This window comes from Hylobates moloch, unplaced genomic scaffold (assembly GCF_009828535.3).
Source record: "Hylobates moloch isolate HMO894 unplaced genomic scaffold, HMol_V3 SCAFFOLD_20, whole genome shotgun sequence".
Classification (NCBI taxonomy): Eukaryota; Metazoa; Chordata; class Mammalia; order Primates; family Hylobatidae; genus Hylobates; species Hylobates moloch.
The window spans coordinates 51,204,198-51,226,730 of NW_026652295.1; the positions used below are offsets into that span (position 1 = coordinate 51,204,198).

The 22,533-nt window shown below is 40.7% G+C and overlaps 1 long non-coding RNA gene across 1 annotated transcript; it reads left to right on the forward strand.

Annotated features, from left to right (window-relative positions):
- The first annotated feature begins 2,764 nt into the window (after window positions 1-2,764).
- LOC116459816 (uncharacterized) lies at window positions 2,765-5,804 on the forward strand. The gene is made up of 3 exons (XR_004245671.1): window positions 2,765-2,874; window positions 3,003-3,119; window positions 5,422-5,804. It is a non-coding gene; the product is annotated as an uncharacterized LOC116459816 (long non-coding RNA).
- The last annotated feature ends 16,729 nt before the right edge of the window (window positions 5,805-22,533 follow it).

Below are 22,533 nucleotides of genomic sequence, written 5' to 3' on the forward strand. Positions count from 1 at the left end.
TCAAAAAATGTTATACTAGCTCTACTTCTAACTAAAATATTTTTCAGCTTGTGATTCATCACCATCTGTGTCTTGAAGGTATATCTGAGTTAACATATATTTTATTAGAATGTGCTGTTTTTTGCCAAAATGCTGGAATTTCTGGGATACTTTGATGATTCAGTGGGACAGAATATGATACTGAATATTTGAAAGCAGGACTTGGTTAGAAAATCTAAGATTGCGAGTGCTGAATTTACCAAGTAGATACATGTTTCTGAAATTTACAAGGTAACTGCTTTTGTTGGGACCAAAACCACACAGCTAATAAAACTAAAACTGTACTGGGAAAATCATTTAAATAAAAGAATAGTATATTAAGTTGGAGGGTAGGGCATATTTGAAGCCTTAGAAGCTTGTAAACAGAAACTTGCAAGAAATTCCTGCAGAAATTTTCCACTTTAAAAAATATAGATAAAGCTGGGCACAGTGGGGCATGTCTGTAGTCCCAGCTACTTGGGAGGCTCTGGCAGGAGGATCACTTGAGGCCAGGAGTTCAAGGCTGTAGTATGCTTAGATTGTACCTGTGAATAGCCACTGCACTCCAGCCTGGGCAACATAGCAAGATTCCATCTCTAAAAAAATATAAATTTGATACAGATGTATCTATATATCAGTCTCTAAAAAATTCTGTCACTTCCATGAGTTCACATTATTGCTGAGATTTATTTTCTTGCAAGATTTTCTAATAACATGATAGTCCTTGTTTTCAAGCTGTCAGGTAGTAAAACAGTAATTTAATTTGGCAATAATATATGACATTCTAAGAAGACGCATTAGAAGGTTTTTAAGAAGTGTACTGAAATATTTTTGGAATGTCCTTCAAACAGGCAAAGTTTAAACTGGAAAGAGTAAAAAGTTAAGTATTATATATTTATAAGAAGTCAAACGATTTTTTCCTTACCTGGTTAAAAAGGTGTTACCAAGGTTGCAAAATAGCTTTGTATATTAAACAATTTTTTATTGGATTAATTCCTAGTTCTAGTTTAGCTAATTATTTTTGTTTTTCATTTATCTTTTTCACCTCTATGTAGCTTATGTTATTAAGTTATGTTATTAAGTTTTTAAATAAAACCTAGGAGGCTTCTTAATTCTTTATGGAAAATTCTGTGAGAATAACTAGCTAAATATTAAAACTACAACCAAATAAGATTGACATAATAATATGTATATACATTGCTATTCTCACATTAACAATAATAGATTTGTATCTTCTAAGATATCTCTGAGAATAAAATTTCCAGCCATATAATCAGCTAAATTAACTCAAATTTACTATCTGGATTTGGCTGTTTAGCCTGTAGGTTAAAAGTTAAAAGGTTTGCTATTTCTTGGAATCAAAGGTTATTTAATGAAACAAAATTAATTTCAATAAATGATGCATTTAAAGTTTTTTCCAACAAAGAGTGTAAGAGATTTATCACAGGTTCTAAATAACAAATTTAATTTCTCTAACATGTTAAGGAGAATTTTGGTTCCCCAGAGGACTGAGTTGACTAACCATTTATAATAAGACTGACTTTAAACTTCCTTTTAACTTGACAGTAGTTAATTCTAACTTTATTAAATTAGAATCCCCATTAGTTCACCCATTTTTCTTTCACCAATTTTGTTTTACAGTTAAGGTTTATCTGCAGTTTCTGTTTTGACCATTATGCTGAATAGTGCTGAGTTCTGCTGTTTGCCTTCCTTCAGCCTTTCTGGCTGAATGGCTTCCTGAATCTTCTCAGAGGTTTTCATCTGAGCCCATGATGGGGTTCTAAAAGCACATTCTGTTCGTGTACTGGGATAGTGGGATGTGAGGGCAGAGAAGTTCTTCCTGAGCGTGAGTCCTTCATCCTCTACCCACTGTCTTATAAACCTGTCTCAAATTCCATGCACTTTTGGACCCACTTACATGAACTCTCAGGAGCAGGCACTTTGTCACCTCCAGAGGGAAGGCCAGGATCCTCCTTTGTCACCTCCAGAGGGAAGGCCAGGATCCTCCTAGCAGGTACTGCTGTGTGCTTGCCCCTGAGCCAGGAGCTTTGCATTTGCTATCTCATTTGATCCCCTCAACAACCCTACTAGTGAGGAAATATCCATTTCATACATGAGGAAATTGAGGCCCAGAGAAGGCACTGGCTACTTAGCTGTGTGCTGTCAGCCTGTTGAAACCAACGCCTCCTGCCTACACTGCCACTGCCCGTATAAACTGGTACCACCCACGGTTATATGGCAGAAAGCAGCACTTCGAGAAAATGGACCAGCAACTGCCATGTGTTGAACAGGCAATGGGCAGGAGGAAATAAAGCAGTTATAGCACCTGGGGCTGTAAGTCAAGGCAGTAACCAAAATAAAGTGGAAGCACGGAAAAAAGCTGGGGAAATAAAAATGTTCAAATTTCACATTTCCTCATGAAGGCCAGATCAAGCTGGAGCTTGTTTAACAGCAGACGTTAGGCAGCTAGACCTGTCTGTAGGGCAAAGACATTTTTGTTGAAAAGCCCAGTAAGTATTGACTCTGCTGGAGCAGAGTCTTTTTCTAACGCCGGGATCTTTTCTTTGTGTGCTCTGTAGAATGAAGTGTGCTTGTTTGGGTGGCGATACAGTTACACAATTCTCCACGTTTTGTTTTGTCTTTCCTCTCCGTGTTGTTGATCTCTTTTTCCTTTGCTCTATCCAAAGATATCAAAGAAGCCAAGAAAAATGTTATCTTTAGAGTTATGGATTTCAGATATGGGTAGATGGCTCTGTTACGCAGAAGTGTCAGAGCTGGTTATAGGAAAACCAGGCGGCACATACGTGATCCCAGACACCGAAGTAACCTCTGTCTCACTCCTTCACGTCCAGCAAGGTATTGTGCTCTGAGGGGCTGACAAGAGAAGGTAGATTATGGATCTGCCAAGGCTTTTTATTGGTCTCTGTTTATCTTTTTCTGAGTGCCAATTCAGCATGATCTAGACCAGGATCATTTGTTTGCAGGGATGGAAAACAAACTGAAACTGGCTCAAGTGAGGGCTCACTGGAAGGCTCCCTGGGAAACTTACTGGAAGGATGTGAGGAGATGTTCGGGAATCTATTTGCAGAAAACATGTTCGGGTATACTGGGAGCTCTCCCTCTCTCACGTTGTCTCCCTCACTGAAACCAGGATTGCTGTCTATTTCCTTGGGGCTGTTGCAGTCACGCTGTCTTACTAACTGTAGTGTTGTGTTAGCTGCATGACTGCTCAAGTTTTTTTTTTTAATTGTGTTCCATTTAGCCAGGATGATGCAAGTTGTTTCAAGAAAGGCTATAAAATGCTTGCAATAAAAGTCATGTTCGTTCACATTCATTAGGAAAAAATGAAATAAATCTATGCTGCGTAACTTTTTTCATGCCAAGTGCAGGAGTGGAGGTTGTCAAATCAAGACTGGATCATCAAGTACATAATGATAGGGTGCCAAAATTCCAAGGAGCTTGGGAGTCACTATTGTTGAGGGTGGTCAAAGAATTTGTTTCCCCACAAGGCATGTGGCTTTGGGCCAGCACACCTCATAATTTGTTCTCTTCTATTTCCCACATCCGTCTTATAGTGTCTCAATTTAACCAGGGGAATATGGAGCATGAACTCTTTCTATTTACCCTTTTAACATCCAGGTAGATATTTCTGAGATACATGGCAATGTATCAGGTTGAGTTTGCTGTTCTGGTTCTTATCCTTTTTTTTGAGACAGGGTCTTGCTCTGTCGCCCAGGCTGGAATGCAGTGGTGCAATCTTAGCTCACTGCAGACTCTGCCTCTGCCTCTCAAGTTTAAGTAATTCTCGTGCCTCAGCCTCCTGAGTAGCTGGGATTACAGCGCCTGCCGTCGTGCCCAGCTTATTTTTGTATTTTTAATAGTGATGAGGTTTCACCATGTTGCCCAAGCTGGTCTTGAGCTCCTGGCCTCAAGTGATCCACTTGCTTTGGCCTCCCAAAGTGCTGGGATTACAGGTATGAGCCACCATGCCTAGCCTCTGGTTCTTATCCTTTTGAAAGTCTTAAAGTCTCCTCTTCATTCATGTATCAAATATTTCATCAAATATTTGACCAGATGTCAGATTCTAGAACATCAGACCCAGATAGTAAACCAGTGGGTTGTAAATAGCTACATGAAGGGCATTGAATCTAAACAGATCCAGAGTGAGAGATTAAGGTCAAGGAACTGGAAGGCATATCTGGATTTATTTATTTATTTTTTAAAAAATACAGTATTTGTTTGGATGGAGAATGGAAAAAGAACTTGCAGTCTTGGTTCTCTGCAGTGCAGGTTGGCCACTGCTATTGCTGTAACTCTGTCCTATTGTCCTACCCATACTACTGTTGTAACTTCCAGAAGGTGGGACTTGATGAATCACGCACACTTCCAGAGTGTTTGGTCAGGGTGACCCTGGGTGCTGCAAGGATGGCCAATGCTGTTGGCATCAAAAGGCCAAGAGATGACTTTGGTCAGATTAGATAAAGACCATTTAGGGCCATGGAGATATGGAAGCAATTTTCTTCTTTCTGAAGATGATGCAACAGATGACAATAAGCATTTGGGTGAATCTCTCCGGCCAGGCTTGAAGGCGTCACCTGGTGTGTGGGTGGATGGGGAAAGTTAGTTCTAATTACTATTCCAGGGCCGTACATCCATTGCCTTTCCATTTTAAGGCAAGAGGGGGACGAACGTTCCCAGTTCATTCGCAAATGACTCAAGAGAATGGGACAGAGGAAAGGGAGATACCACTTTTAATTCCCCCTGGAGGAGTCCTAATGTCCCATTAGTGTTTCAACTGTTTGGTCTAATTCAGGTATGAAGTACAGTGGTTTGTTTGTTTGTTTGTTTTTGTTTTTTTGTTTTTCATAAAATTCGTTGATTAATAAATTGCTTGCTGGGCATTGGGGAACTAAACATGAAAATTATATGACTTTAACCCTTAAGGAGCTCAGAATCTAATGCGGAAGGTGGATATTTATGATATATAACAAGGGCAACAATAAATCTAGCACAAGATATAAGGAATCTTCCAGGCTTTGTATTGGACAAAATGCCTCTGGGATGTCCTTTACCTGGAGGCATATGTGGGCCCAATGCCAGCTTCAGCTATTCTAAAAGAGACCTGAGTTTAAAGATCACACCTTATCTCATATCAGGAGCCATGCTTGCTATCTGAAATTTCCCAGTGGCCACCAAGCTATCATTACGGTCCCTATAGACCCATTAATTTTATTATCCATCCCACTTTGCTACTTCTGGATTGGACACTTGACAGATAATGTCAGGAACAGTATTGCGTGTGTTTTGCCCAAATGATCTTTAAGACAGCCTCGTTCCCAGTCTGGCTGTTGTGTGGGAATCAGCATCTTCACTTCCTGATTTCTGTTACACTCCTTCCTATAGCCCTGTCCACCACAGCCAGCTGGCTGAAGAGCTCAAAAGGCAAGAAATCAGCAACAGAGAGATTTGAAGCATGAGAAATGAGCAAAAAACACCCAGCATATCACAGTCATGGACAGTTTAGCAGTACATGAAAATAGATGGTCCTCGCCCCAAGGGACTGCAGTAACCCTGAATAAACAGGATGTCTCTCACTTTTAGCAGTTCTTTCTGCGCTAGTATTGGGGAAATATATTTTTTGCTGCATGCAAAATGGTAAAAGACATTCTATTAAGAAAATGAAAACAATACTTCTGTTTTAGACAAAGCTTTTGAAGGTTCAAGGATCACCCATTTATTGACAAAATTGTTTCTGTGGCTTAAAAATAAAATACAAACAAATACTACAGATATTCTTGCCTTCTCATTCTACTTAAAATCACATTTCCAAAGACTTTATTCTCTACTTAAAAAGAGGAATTAAGAAATATTCAAAAGAGATCCTAGACAAAACTAACATTTCAGCAACCAAAGATAAATCATGCTTTTAGAGGAAGATGCTGGGTTCTAGAATCTCTCTGAACACCGTGTAGCACTAAGAAACTACAATCACCAGCTGAGACCTTGATCAAATAATGGCTAACATATAAGATGCTTATTCTAGTCAGGCACACTTCTAAGAGCTGTATATATGCTAATTCATTTATTCTCATAGGATATAAAGGATCAGCAGACCCTTCAGGCTCTGGTATGTTCTGAGATGAGTTAAGCCAGAAATTGTCATGGAAAGACAGATTCAGCAAAACGGAAACAGCCAACATTTTATGTAGATGTCCCTGTGGCTTAGTGCTAGAGACCGGACATTTGTGCCCTTAGGGGAAAAATGACGAGGTCAGAGCAGACTGGGACAGATCAGGTCTGATGCTTTTATTGTAGATCCTGGAACCAAAGATGATCTTATGGAAAGCCAGGTAGACAGTTCAGCTGAGGTATTCATCCATAGAGACTGGCCAGAAAGGCACAGTTTGGGTTGAAAGTGTGGGCACATGAGACCAAAGCAAGAGGGTGTGAAAATGGGGTAGACGCAGGAGCCTGGAGAGAAGCCTCAGCCCCTGGGACAAAGTGGTAGGTGCTTTATCCAGGGTGCTGGTGTCTGGAGCGCTTTGGGAGGACCCTGTGAAGGGCATGGTGTCTCCAGCACTATTTGGGTGCACCCTCCCATAGTTCAGTGTTCCAGAAAAAAGATGGGAAAATTACCAGAATAATAGCAGGCAGAAGTTGTGCCAAATTTCGTCCTAACACAAAATGTGGTTATAAACAAGGGTAAGGAGAGGGTTTTCATCTCCTGCTTTAATCCTGGAAAGCTCTGCTAGACTGTGATTCAGTCTCTCTTTTTCTATCAGTTATGGGGTTGTGATTCTTAATAGTACCTCAACTAATTTTTGGCATCCTTATTCTTGTGATTACTAGGGATTTTCAGTTGTTTAAACCCTACTTGGCTTTTTCTAATGAGCACTAATGCCAAGTTTTTATCACTAAGCTCATAGATTTGTCAAAGAAATGGTGATGCCAAGAAATTCATTACAAGTTACTACCTGTAATCCGTGTGTAGGATGTTTGGTGTGTTGGGGTGTTCTTTAGTTTCTAATTCCTTATGTAGATGTCTAAAAGACGGTGACCTTTATTTTTCTGTTAAGGGCCAGATAGTAGATACTTCAGGCTCTTTGGGTAACACTCAACTCTGCCATGATAGTGAGAAGCATTCACAGACAAAAACATCTAATAGGAGTGGCTGTGTGCAATAAAATTTTATTCACAAAACAAGCAGCAGTAGGATTTAATATGTGCTCCATAACTGGTGATTTTTGATATTAATACATAAACAGACAAACAGAAAAATAAATGTCATACTATCCATGAGCAATGTGGTTTTTTTGTTTTTGTTTTCTTTTTAACTTAAAGTCACTTAAAAACATTTTATTTTTGGAGTCAGGGTTTCACTCCCATCACCCAGGCTGGAGTGCAGTGGCACAATCATGGTTCACTGCAACCTTGACTTCCCAGGCTCAGGTGATCCTCCCATCTCAGCCTCCCAATTAGCTGGGACTACAGGTGTTCGTCACCAAGCCCCACTAATTTTTTCTTTCTTTCTTTCTTTTCTTTTTCTTTCTTTCTTTTTTTTTTGAAACAGAGTTTTGCTCTGTTGCCCAGGCTGGAGAGCAGTGGTGCAACCTTGGCTCACTGCAACCTCTGTCTCCCTGGTTCAAGCAATTCTCTGATTCTCCTGCCTCAGCCTCACCCAGTAGCTGAGATTACAGGCATGCACCACCACTCCCAGCTTGTTTTTTCTTTTTTTTTTTTGTATTTTTAGTAGAGACAGGGTTTCATCATGTTGACTGTGCTGGTCTCGATCTCCTGACCTCAAATGATCCACCTGCCTCAGCCTCCCAAAGTGCTGAGATTACAGGCATGAGGCACCTCGCCCAACTGATTTTTTTCTATTTTTAGTAGAGACAGGGTTTCACCAAGTTGCCAAGGCTGGTCTCCAACTTCTGGGCTCAAGCAATCTGCCTACCTCCACCTCCTAAAGTGCTGGGATTACAGGTGTGAGTCATTGCGCCTGGCCAACTTTTTTTTTTTTTTTTTTTTTTTTGCGACGGAGTCTCTCTCTGTAGCCCAGGCCGGACTGCAGTGGCGCGATCTCGGCTCACTGCAAGCTCTGCCTCCCGGGTTCACGCCATTCTCCTGCCTCAGCCTCCCAAGTAGCTGGGACTACAGGCGCCTGCCACCGCGCCTGGCTATTTTTTTGTTGTTGTTGTATTTTTAGTAGAGACGGGGTTTCACTGTGTTAGCCAAGACGGTCTCGATCTCCTGACCTCCTGATCCGCCCGCCTTGGCCTCCCAAAGTGCTGGGATTACAGGCGTGAGCCACGGCGCCAGGCCCAACTATTTTTTCTTAATGGCCCTTTCCTAAAGAATGGGGAGAGGAGGAACCATTTGCCTGCATGGATCTGTAAGCCGCTGCCCTTCCTCTCATATCTTACCTTTACAACTTTGGAAGCCAATATTCTGAAACCAAACTTCTTTCCTACTTTTAAGATACAGAGAGGGCTGGAATGTCCTATTCCAGGTTTCCTTGAAAGAGGAATGTGCTACTTTTCCCCTCCCATCTGGTGAAGTTCTTTGTACACAGCAGGCCTCTGGTAAGAATTCAGTTACTTCTCCCAGTGGCCTCTCTTCTTTTGTCTTTCACTTCAGAGGCAATAGTGACCAACTAAAAAGTCTTAGTAATTTTGCTTTTTTGGGGGTGACACGCACATAAAGAGTTAATAGATTTAAAGACTGGCAAATACCATTTCTTTTAAAACCTGAAAAATATCAAAACAAAACTTAAATGAAAAACTACTAGAAGATCATTATCCCAGCCACAATCAAGTCCAAAGGTTAAACATGTTTGCCTTCCTTATCTAAGGAATGAAGATGTACAGACCAATGGGAAGAACCTAATCAACTCTAAATTCTCTTTAGCAATTAGCAAATTTGCCACCTGCTGTTGGTGGAATCGTGTCCCCCAAAGAGATATGTTGAAATCCTAACCCTTGATACCTGTAAATGTCACCTTATTTGGAAATTGGATCTTTGCAGATGGAATCAAGCTAAATTGGGGTCATCAGGTTGGGCCCAAATCCAGTGTGACCAGTGTTCTTATATTAGGTTGGTGCAAAAGTCATTGTGGTTTCATTACTTTCTTTTTTTTTTTTTTTTTGAGACGGAACTTACTTACTAACTACTTTCATTATCACAATTATTTTTTTCTTTTTTTTTGAGATGGAGTTTCTCTTTTGTTACCCAGACAGGAGTGCAATGGTGCGATCTCAGCTCACTGCAACCTCTGCCTCCCAGGTTCAAGTGATTCTCCTGCCTCAGCCTCCCGAGTAGCTGGGACTACAGACACATGCCACCACGCCCAGCTAATATATATATATATATATTTTTTGGTAGAGATGGAGTTTTACCATGTTGGCCAGGCTGGTCTTGAACTTCTGGCCTCAGGTAATCCACCTGCTTCAGCCTCCCAAAGTGCTGGGATTACAGGCTTGAGCCACTGCGCCCAGCCACCACAATTACCAGCCTTATAAAAAAAGAGAAATTTAAACACAGATATATACACAGAGGAGAATGCCATGTGAAGACACAGAGACAAATAAGGAGAAGATGACCATGTGACAACAAAGGTAAAGATTGGAGTGCTGTCTCTCTAAGCTAAGGATCACCAAAGATGGCTGGTAACTGGCAGAAGCTAAGATAGAGGCAGGGAACCAACTCTCCCTCACAGCTCTCCAGAAGAGACCAACCTTGATGATATCAAACTTCCGGCTTTCAGAACTGTGAAATAATAAATTTCTGTTGTTTCAAGCCACCTACTTTGTGGTAACTTTTTATGGAAGACCCAACTAACATACCACCCAAGGGCTGAAGTAAAATAACTCAAAGGCATTCCGTAGCATGTTCCCCTCAGGCCATTTTTATGAAACGTCCTGCTCCTTACTACTCAGATATCTCAGTAATGAAACAAAGTTAATGATCCTGACTGTCATCAGGAATCCATACCACACACAGGCTACTCTTTGGTTTCACTTTGATTTAACTTTTATTTGGATAATCTGGGAGTTTTAAAGTCAAATGGAGAATGATCATTTTAATACTTTTCCTCTTCTAGTTATGTGAATTCAGAGTCAATGCCTGGGGCAGTTTGGCAAGCTGTCAGTAACTGAAAACATGACAGAAAAACCTGATACATCAGCTATTGTTCTACTGTACTAGCTTCTTTGGGTACTATGAGCTCATGAAATACAACAAAGCACTGTTCTGTCTAAAGTCTTCTGAATATATGGCTCATGTTCATGGAACTCCCAATGTCTTAGTTTGTGCCTGTCAAAGGGGCAATTCTCTGACATCTTTGTTTTCTTTTAGAGAGTTCTCCTCTAATTTGATCTATACTTGGCAACATGGGTGTGAAGAGCACCATGGCCCTGGTGTAGCAGAAGCGCACACAGGCACTGCTAAAAGCCATTCTTCAATGTTGGACTGTTGCAGTGGGCCCACTGCCGAGCCAAAGGCAGGGAATTTCACAGGCAGAAGAATTATAATAGCTAACATTTACTGAGTGATTCCTATGCACCAAACACCCCGTTGGGTGCTTGCTAAAGGATAACTCCTTTCATTTTGACAACAAGTCTATGAGGCAGATACTATAGGTATCCTCACTTTAGAGCTAAGGAACCCGAGTTAACGTGATAAGTAAAACTTGCCAAGATCACAAGACTGGTGAGAGCCAAGATATGAGCCCTGCTGCTCTGGCTGCAAAATTTTGTCTTTAATAATTACCCTGTTGGCTTTTTACCTGGGAAATAAACTCTCATATGTTGTAATGTTTTCCTCACCAAAACTGGTGTTTTTTTATGTCCTTTTCAGCTAATGCAAAATTTGCATCTGTGTATTTGCCGAAGATGGCAGGATCATCCTTGCAGGAAAGGCACTGAATCAGACAGCCTCTGGATCCCCGCTCTAGGGGATTCATGATGTGGTCATGATATGGGTGTTTATATATCATGATCATTGAGCATTGTGATGTCAGAGCCTTAATCCTTTAATATAACTTCAAGTACAGACTCTTAAGCACCAAGTATGGCCAAAATACATTGCTGACTTACTATCTGGTCAGCACTGTTCCATGTGCTTTAGTATAAATTATTGCCTTTAATTTTCATATTATCTCCACTTTACGGATGTGAAACTGAGACTTAAAGAAACTCAATGGTAGGCCAAGCTTGCAGAGCTCATAATGGCAGAACTGAGATGTACTTTTATGCAGGAGATAAGAGGGCTATGCAACCAGTTCCTGATCTTAGGGAACTGGCTACCAAGTACAGGAAGAAAAATCTGCATAGGAATAGAAGAAAATTTGATAGCTAATATTTATTAGATATTTCCATGTGTCATCAAGTGTACTTTACATGATTATCTTTTTAATTTTTAAACATTAAAAAATTGACAAAAATTACATATTATTGTATCTATTTTAAAAACATGCTTTGAAATATGTGTACATTGTGGAACAATTAAATCAAGCTAATTAACATATGCATTACCTCATGTATTTATCATTTTTTGGAGCTAAGAACACACAATCTACTCTCAGTGATTTTCAAGCATAAACAATACATTATTATTATCTGTAGTCATCATGTTGTATAATAGATTTCTTGAATGTATCCCTTCAGTGAAATTTTGTATCTTTTGGCCAACATTTCCACAAATCCCACTCCCCTGCCACCACCAAGTCCCCAGCCCCTGGTAGTCACCATTCTTCTCTCTACTTCTATGAGTTCGACTTTATATATATATATGTGTGTGTGTATATATATGTGTGTATATGTATATGTGTGTATATATATGTGTATATATGTGTATATATATATGTGTGTATATATATGTGTATATATATGTGTGTATATATATGTGTGTGTGTATATATGTGTATGTATATATATATTTATTTATTATACTTTAAGTTCTAGGGTACATGTGCACAATGTGCAGGTTTGTTACATATGTATCCATGTGCCATGTTGATGTGCTGTACCCATTAACTAGTCATTTACATTAGGTGTATCTCCTAATGCTGTCCCCCCACCCCCCACCCCACAACAGGCCCCTGGAAACCATCATTCTCAGCAAACTATCGCAAGGACAAAAAACCAAACATGGCGTGTTCTCACTCATAGGTGGGAATTGAACAATGAGAACACATGGACACAGGAAGAGGAGCATCACACGCCGAGTTCGACTTTTTTTAAGATTCCACATACAAGTGAGTTGATGTGGTATTTGTCATTCTGTGCCTGTCTTATTTCAGTGAACATAATGTACTCCAGGTTCATTCATGCTGTTGCAAGAGGATTTCCTTCTTTTTAAAGGCTGAATAGTATTCAATCGGGTGCACATACCACATTTTCTTTATCTCTTCCTATCCACTGATGGGCACTTAGGTTGATTGCATGTCTTGGCTATTGTGAATAGTGGCGCAATGAACATGGGAGTGCAGATATCCTTTCCACATACTGATTTCATTTCCTATGGATATATAACCAGAAGAAGCATCGCTAGATCGTATGGTAACTCTATTTTGATTTTTTGAGGAAGCTCAAAATTTACATTTTCAGCAACAGTATGCAAGCATTCCCTTTTCTCTGCATCCTTGCCCATACTTGTCTATCATCTTTCGATAGCAGTCATTCTAGCGAGTATGAGGTGATACCTCATTGTGATTTGAATTTGCATTTCTCTGATGATTAGTAAAGTTGAGCATTTTTTAACATAGCTGTTGGCCACATGTATGTCTTCTTTTGAGAAATGTCTATTCAGGTCCTTTGCCCATTTTTAAAACGGGTTATTTGTATTCTTGCTTTTGAGCTATTTGAGTTCCTTACATATTTTGGATATCAACCCTTTATCAGATGTATAGCTTGCAAATATTTTCTCCCATTCTGCATGTTGCCTCTTTACTCTGTTGATTGTTTCCTTTGCTGTGCAGGAGCTTTTTAGTTTGATGTAATCCTGTTTGTCTATTTTTGCTTTTGCTGCCTGTTATTAATCTTTTTAATAACCTCGTAATGACCAGGTATTATTAGCATGATCACCACAGCATCCCACTTACAGACAATGGATCAGAAGTGGAGAGGTTGTTAATAAGTAGCAGGGCTGAGATTTGGATGCACACAGACTGCCTTGGGTGCCTGGGCTCTTACCCAGCAGTCTAAACTGAGTGGCTTTCAAGCGAGGGAGACATTTCTGGTGGCTGGGATCAGTGGTGAACGGCATTTTGAGCTGAGCTTAGGGATAGGAGGAATTTCTACATGTAGAGATGTGGAATCTCATTTTGCACCCAGAATGGCTAGAGCAGACGAACAGAAGCCTCCCACGGTGTGCAGACCATTGAGAGAAAGTTGGGAACCCCGGGCACAAGGAAGAGAGGTGCTCAGTCAGGAAGTACTCTCTTCAGTTTCAGAGGCATGATTGTTTCTCCCAGTTGAATACTGAAAAGGATGAACTTTACTGTTGAGCATCTGTGATTGCAATAAATATATCCTTATCTGTTCTGGGCAGCTTTCAAAATAATTTGTTAGAAAGCACCACCGTCATTTCTACCTGGTGCTCTGTATACTATGTGTGTAAAGGAAGTCTGAAGACAAGCACTGGAGCTCAAATCCTCATTCAGCCACGCTACCTTGGGCTTCTTACTTCATGCTCTTCAGTCTCCTGCGATCCTGGAGTAATAACGCATGCCCCAGCTTATTCTTCAAAGACATCAGGAAGCCAAAGAGGGGACAAATGTGCAGAGCTTCAGAAGAAATGTGCTATGGGACTCTAAGGAATCACATAGTTTTATTACTCTGATTAACTTCCTATTTTAATGCATAGTAGTAATTAATATTGGCCACAGACAACTCCAGATAGAAATGTCACGACCTAGATGAATGTGTAGAATGCCCTGGTGTTTTCAGAGTGTTTTCACCTACATTATCTAGTTTAATCTTTACAACTGTCCTATGAAATAAGCAGGGTGGTTATGATTCATTGTTATGTTTACAAACGTGGAAACCGAGGCCTAAACCATTTGTTTAGCAAATGTTGGATCTAGGTACAAAATTCCAGTCTTCCAATTCCCAGTTTAAACTGCTTTCCAAAGACCACAAAAGAGGCAATTAGGTCACAGCACTTGTGAAATTTCTCGGCAAAATTCGAGAGGCAAGGGTATAGACTTTATTATAATGCTTTCTGAACACAGTACACAATCCACAATAATCCCGAATTTCTAAATCTTTAGAAAAAAAATCAGCTCAGAATTTTTCCCTTGCTTTAACTCCTCCAGAGAGAATCTTTCTGCAGCAATCCCATGAGGCTCTGTGCATATCCCTATAATTACAGGGATTACATCATAGAGCAATAATTTGTTTACATGTCTGTTTCCCCAGCCTCTCCTTCTTCACTTCCGCCTACTCCCAGCGACAGTGAGAAAAGGTCTATCCATCTTTGGAACTCCAGCACCTCACAGGTTGCTAGACATAACAAAAGCTCAAGAAATTTATCTATCTATCATCTATCTATCTATCTATCTATCATCTATCTATCTATCTATCTATCTATCTATCTATCTATCTATCATCTATCTATCATCTATCTATCATCTATCTATCTATCATCTATCTAGATTCCTGTACATCCACAGCCACAGAAGTTTGCCTGCATTCTCTCTACTTAAAAGTCGTATGTTTCTTTTAAGTTGAATTCCTGTTATTTAATTGATGCTACATTTGTTGCTGTTGAGGCTTGATAGTATTATAATTTCTAAGGTAGTGTTTTTAAAATCTAGGTAATACAATTATAGAATAGTTTTCCATATATATGATATATATGGAAAATATTTTATTTTACTGCGTAAAACAGAACCACTTAAACAGCAAAGAATATATTAAATGAAATAACAAAGGTTAAAAATAAATTACAAAATAAAAAACAAATGATTGCAAAATGTCAACTCCCCTGAATTAATATATGCATTTAAATCTAGCCTGGTAAAAATATTACAAAGTTTAGTTGACAGTGTTGTTGTTGTTTAAGATTTTAAAAAATGTATATATGTGCATTGTTTTTAAAAACAATCAAAATGTATTGAAGAAAATATTAATTTATCTTATTGATTTCTAATAACAGCTCATAGAATATAGAAATGGTCTTGATTCTTTCAAATACCTCCACCTGGTCATGTCAGAGTTCAATGATCGTTTAAATAATGATGGACCTTCTATTTCACTAAAGATACAATTTTTTTTTTTTTTTTTTTTTTTTTTTGAGACAACATCTCACGGGTTGCCCAGGCTGGAGTGTAATTGTGCAATCAGGACTCACTGTAGCCTTGACTTCCTAGGCTCAGGTGATTCTCCCACCTCAGCCTCCCAAGTAGCTGGGACTACAGGCATGCACCACCATTTCTGGCTAATTTTTTGTAGAGACAGGGTTTTGCTATGTTGCTCAGGCTAGTCTTGAACTCGTGGACTCAAGTGATCCTCCACCTCAGCCTCCCAGAGTGCTGGGTTTATAGGCATGAGCCACTATGCCTGGCTAAAAATACAATATTTATGTGATCTAATTCTGTAGCATCCACTGAAGTAGAAGTAATATATTTATAAAAATAATATTTAAAGCATTATATTTTTAAAATACTATCTTACAAATTATAATTTTATCAAACCTCAATAAGAGGAAATATAGCATCAATTAAATGATAGCAGTCCAACTAAAAAGAGATAAAACAACTTTTAAGGAGAGAGAACACAGGAAAATCTATGGCGGTGGATAAGCAAAAGTTCATTGCTTTGAAAATGGAATCAAACCTGCATGTGACCCTAAATTCCCGAGTACGGTTGAACAGCAGGGACATGCGTGTTCTACTGCTTCTAGACAAATCACCACAGTTCAGTGCATTGTAGCAACACATGTTTATTATCTCATAGCTCTGCAGGTCAGAAGTCTGGGTTGGCTTGACTGGTTTCTCTGCTTCAGGTTTCACCAGGCTATAATCTGTGTTGACAGCATGGGTTAGAGGGAGATTCACTCAAATTGTGGGCACAATCCAGTTTCTTGTAGCTGTAGGACTGAGGTCTCCATTTCCTTGCTGGCTGTCACCTGGGAAGTTCTATTAGCTTTGAGAGGCCTCTTTTTAGCTTCGTATCTGGGCAACTGTATCTCGGAGCCAGTGATGTCACATCAAATCCATCTCACACTTGAAAGCTCTTGGATTTCCTCTTCTGCTGCACTTCTGACTTTAGCTGGAGAAACTTCTCTGCTTTTAAGGGCTCAAGTGATTAGACTGGCCCTATCTGGTTAATCCAGGATAATCTCTGCACCTTGAGATCCACAACTTTAATTACAAACAGTCCCTCTTGCCATGTAGAATAACATATGCACAGGACCCAGAGATTAGGGTATGGACCTGTGGGGAGGGGGTGGCATTAATTGGCCTACTACAAGGCTACTTGGGAAACCTGGATTTAAACTCTGATTTAGCCAATTTTAGTCTTTCTATTTTCTTAGCTCCTTGAGCTTCTTTCTTCTTAGTCGAGAGAGCTGATAGAAAGAAGTTGTTCCTTGCAATTCTTTCTTCAAGTCTTTATTCATCTTCCTGTAGGAGTTGTGTTTTCCATTTATATTGGTGAGGTTTCCTATGTTTCAAAAAGTTTGTTCTCTATTTCTAAGAGGTAAACTATCCCCTAAATTGATTTTCTGCCAAGTTTCATGACATATTCTGTGTGTGTGTGTGTGTGTGTGTGACAGAATCTTGTTCTGTCACTCAGGCTGGAGTGCCATGGTGCAATCTCCACTCACTGCAACCTCCACCTCCTGGGTTCAAGTGATTCTCTTGCCTCGGCCTTCTGAGTAGCTGGGATTATAGGCACACACAACCACGCGTGGCTAATTTTTGTATTTTTAGTCGAGACAGAGTTTCACCATGTTGGCCAGGCTGGTCTTGAACTCCTGACCTCAAGCGATCCGCCCGCCTTGACCTCCCAAGGTGCTGGGATTACAGGTGTGAGCCACTGAGCCCGGCCCACCTGAGGCATTTGAATCTCACCTTTAAGCTCTGAATTCTCAGACTACATGTTCAGTTTGGTGACTTTTCATTTGATCTATAAGCTTTTCATTTTATTTTCTTCACATAATGTTAAAATAACCTTGTTTTTCTCCTTCAAGCCTGTTAGAGGAAACATTTACGTTAGCAGCATCGTGAGTCTCTTCACACTGAGTCCTGGTTGATAGTCTATGTGGTTTCCATTTTCTGATTCACTTTGTCTCATTCCAAGTTGCTGTCATCCATGTACTCTCGTAAATAGAGCAGGCAAATTTATTGTTTTCAGCACAGTTTCCGTCAGAGATTTTAACTGACTGTCTTTATTATTTACAACCAGTTTTATTCATGTGTTTTAAGTTTTTTAGCGTTTTATTCTTGTTCTTTGATTCCTGAACTCTTTCTTTTCATCTCAGAGCTTCTTGGGAATGTCATTTTAGGCTTCTGCGAAGGTGAGCATTTTCATCCAAACCACCCATTATTGCCGTCTAAAGTTGTTCTACATTCTTCTGAGACGCCTTTAAGGTATTTGTGGTGTCAGTCACTTGGGATTGGAGTGATTTTGCTGTATCTTCCAGTGACTGTGTCTTTCCTTTAAGGTGCACCATCCTCATTTATGAAATAAAAGCTTATTAGTCTCGGTTTTCTACGTCATGAAGGTCTACTGTCCCCTCAAGTGAAGAGATGGACTTACTCGGATTCTCATCAAGTGCTGCTCAACACAGTGCTTGTAACATCAGAGGATTGGCGTTCACTGGGAGTGACTTGAAGGCTTCTTAGTCTGGTGAAATCAAGTCTATGTTCTCCCTGACTTTACCATATTTTTTGACCCAGGCAGAAAATCATTTGGCCAGCTCTTTTCCCCTCCTTAAAGTATGTCAGCTCTTTATTATAAAAACAGTCACAGGCCGGGCATGGTGGCATGTGCCTATAGTCCCAACTACTTGGGAGGTTCAGTTGAGCCCGGAGGTTGAGGACACAGTCAGCAATGGATAGCACTACTGCACTTGAGCCTGGGTGACAGAGTAAGACCCTGTCACAAACAAACAAAACAAACAAAAAACAGTCATAGCAGCAGATACTAGACTCTCTGGGAAGTCTAAAAAGAGTTGAGCGCTCTCTCTAGCATTCAGACACCGGCAGAGCACTGCACAGATACTTGGCACTGCTGATCTTTGAGGCAGTCAGCAAGCCCTCCACGGTTTTAATGGGTACTGCAGCTCTGCCCCTGGTTGCCTGTATTCTGTGAGCCACAGCCAACCACACCGAACCTTGCTGAGTGTTCTATCTTTGACCCAAACATGTGACCAGGCACAAGGCACAAGGCACAAGGCATCAGTGGGGCTGGAAGAGGGGGAGGCCAGGCTCTATAAAGTAGTGCTCTGTAACTTTGCTCCACCCACTGCACAAATGGAAAGAGATAATGTTTGTACAATGCATTAGGGAAAAATGGAGAAGGCCAGCCACAGCCAGAGGAATCAGCCTGTGAGCTCTGGCCACTCTAGGCCCTACTTGGCCCTACATCAAACCTGGGAGACATCAAAGCAGTGCTGTGTAATACCTGTTCTCTGCATAGCGCACGTCAGGGAGTGATAGTGGCATGTGCTACAGCGGAGGACCCATGTGCCTACAGCCCTGGGCAAGGTCATTCTTCCCTTGATTTAAAGTTTCCTTCTGCAGCCTGGGACCCTGATCTTCCTGCAGAGGTCACAGGGCTCTCCTTCCCCCCAAGACTCCCGCTTTCTTTTGTATTTGGTCAGTGCCGGCAGGCAGGAGCAGAGGACTGGATGGCTTCATCAAAGGCACTAATTTATCAAGTTGGATTTTAATTTAAGAATTCAGGGGAAATGGTGGAGATTGGCAATGCCTTAACATTTCATGGATTTTCAGTGGAGCTGGTTTGTCCCTGTTCAAAACAAGCAGTCCTGCATGGGGAGACTCCCCTCCAACAGTAACTCTTTCCATTTGTCCATTTGTGGCCCTGCCATCTCCAGCAGGCTCCCAAAGCTGTCCCAGGATCAGTCTCCATTACACCTCACTATCTTCAGAAATGTGGCTCTGTGGAGTGCCTCCAAAGCAGGAGCCGATGCTTCTTTCAGCTGAATTTGCCACCGCTTATTTCTTTATGCAATATCTCACTCTCCTTGATATGGCTTGGTTATGTCCCCACCCAAATCTCATCTTGAATGGTAGTTCCCATAATCCCCAGGGGAAGGATCCGGTGGGAGGTAATTGAATGATGGCGGCAGTTCTGGTGATAGTGAGTGAGTTCTCACGAGATCTGATGGTTTTATAAGGGGCTTTTCTCCCTTTTGCTCAGCACTTCTTGGTGCTGCCGCCACGTGAAGAAGGATGTATTTGCTTCCCCTTCAGCCATGGTTATAAGTTTCCTGAGGCCTCCCCAGCCATGCTGAACTGTGTGAGTCAATTAAACCTCTTTCCTTTATAAACTACTCAGTCCCAGTTATGTCTTTATTAGCAGCGTGAGAATGGACTACTGCACTCCAAGTGTCTCTGGAAGACTCAGGCCCAGAGATTCACTGTCCATCTCCAAGGACTCTGCATTGAGTGACTTGTCCTCAGTATTTTTACCCATGAGGGAAATGAAACACCTTCAGTGGAGACTGGTCTGGGGTTCTGAAGGGCACCAGGGATTGGGCTGCAAGGGTCCTGCTTCCAGGAGTCCCTGTTTATCTCTCATTTTTGAGTCAGAAAAAGGCCCCTGGGTATCTGTGTGTAGGCTCTACCTTCTCAGGTTTCTCCGTGTCTCTGAAAACATGGCTGCCCATGAGAAGTATTTAAGGAAATGAACTTTACCTATTAACTTGTTTAGCTCTCATATGAGATAAGGTGATGTAATCATAATGGCTCTTAATTTCAGAATGCAAGCATAAGACCATATATTTTACACACACACGCACACACACACAGAGCATATGTATATATGCACACACTCACACTTAAATGATGTGTGTGTGTGTGTGTGTGTGTGTGTGTGTACTTAGTAAGGACTGAACAAATGCTTACTAGCTAAATTATGAAGCTAGTCCTAACCTGTTTTTGAAGAATTGGCAATTATAGAGAGGATGCATGTAATTTAAAAAATTTTAGTGGGGACATAGCTATAGAGATATCAATCTTTTGAGTTTTGTTTTTTTTTTAAGAAATGGAAAGTGTTGGTTGCATAACTCCTTCCACCTGTAATGTGTCTTAACAATTTAATTTTTGGCTTGCAGCTAGTTTGGAAAAGTCCTAGTTATCATGGTTTTGTACTTTAATGTGCTTCCCTCTAGTGATTACTGGGGTAAGGGAAAGTGTTTTGCATGCAGTAGATGGTTAATAAGTATTTGCTGATTAAATAAATGAGTAATATTGGAATAGAGATCAGCAAGCAGTAGGTCATGATGGTTTTATTGTTTCATTCACTTATTTACTTCACACACAAAAAATTGATCTCCTGCTATGCACCAGGCATGACTCTAGACACTGGAGGTACATCTGTGAATGAGACTAAATTTTCACCTTTAAGGATTATATTCTAAAAGGGATGGCAGAACATAAATCAACAGGAAAATATCCAGAGATGGTAAGCTATGATGGCACGTAAGCACGGTGAGATTTGAACCAGGGAGGAAAGGCCACTGGGCTGGAGTTGTTGAGAGTTACAGCCTAGGCCAGAAGCACAGTGCTAAAGCCTGAAGAGGGCAGAAAAAATATCCCAACCACTTGCTTCTGCCCTCTGACCTCCTTCTGATACCTCCCGTTGGATGAATAAAATGTTCAGCCAAAGAGCCTGAGTCTGGGTGATGTAGTCCCTAGGGGACGGAGCACAGAGCAGGGCAGAGAAAGCCAGACTATGATCAGGGGCATGAGGCTGGGAAATAATTATGTCTAATGAACGTTTGTTAAACAACAAAGGATTCTTTTGGCATACAGAATTTTCTTTGTTACTTATATGCAGAATTGTAATGAAATAAAGCATTTTTCAGTTTGGAACTCTGCAATAAATGGAAACGTTTCATTAATATTGCAGAATAAAACTTGAGAGACTGATTACCACCATTTAGCTTCCTTCCCCCTCTTTCTTTCAGGAATCCTCTGCTGTTAATGGGGATTAAGAACAGATGCGTGTATGTCTTCTTTTAGACTCTACAGGTGTTCTCTTCTCCCCAAATTGTCATATATTGGGAACCTGCTAGTATGGCTAGAGTGGCAGGAATTAAGTCACAGATGAATCATTTTCACTCAACATTCTTTTAGAAGAGGTTAGATCAAGAAGAATTAAGATGATTCCAGAAAGAGAAGAACAAGGAGACCCAGGGAGGGAGGGGTGAGGAGGGCAATTCTTAATGTTAAATGGGTTTATTTGATGGCTGTTGGGAACGAGATTTGTGCAGACACTCAAGGCTGGCAGAATACATTTAATACATGCTCTTGACCTGTAAGGGCACTGAATTGAGAAAAGGCTGCAAGAGTTGTCTGGGCTTGTTCTTCAGAAGGAAAAATGCAAGGTATAATAGGGGAGCTGAGTACATGTCTTGTGATCCAGGAAAGGGAGAGGATAGCATTGTTATGGTGTGATCAGAGCCAGAGCAGGTGTGGCTGAGGGGAGGAAGTTTGACTGGGAAGCTCTTTGCTCCCTTGGTAACCAGGTATGAAGATGACTAGCCATTCATTGTGAAGAGACAATGCTATATGAAAACTTTACTTTTCCTCCTGGACATGAAGACCTTTTTCTTAGCTCCCTTTCATCTAAGTAGGCCAGATGGCTGTTCTGGCCAAAGAGATGTAGACAGAATTCAGCACAGTGCTGAAGCCTGGAGTGGGCATACATCATGTCTATACCTGGCCTAGCAAAAAAAGATCCTGCTTAGTTTCCCACTGTAATTGAGAGTGGAGACATCCCCAAGATTGTTGTGGGAGGCCGTACAAATCTGTAGGGAAGCTTGGAGTAATGTGGGAGTTTAAAGAAAACGCAAAGAAACTCTGAGGCATCTGGCTGGTCTGCTCAAAATTTGGACTGTGGCACCAGTTGTTTTGTGTTTGAGGCTGGTCTAGTCTATTTATATGATTATAGGGCTTGGAGAAGTTTAAGAAAAGCATTGCTGCCATTTAGAATTTCCTAGATTTGATGGCCTCAACTGAATGTTATTATTTAAGTACTAAATTAGATCAAAGGTTGAGCATTTATGCTGGTTACATTTTACTTGCTCATTTGGAGGGGTAAGGTAGAAGAGAAAGGCCGTAAGGGATTGTCTACACAACAATGGGATTTTATTTTCTAAAACGTTTTGTTGCAAATGATGATGCACCTGTGACAAGCTGGCTGTGGTCAGGGTGGAAACAGGAAGAGAAACCACACTTAACCTACGACTTCTAAGTACTCATGGCTGAGCTAGACCAGAGTTGGGCTTTTCTTTGAGTTACAAAGCAAGTCTCTACTGATG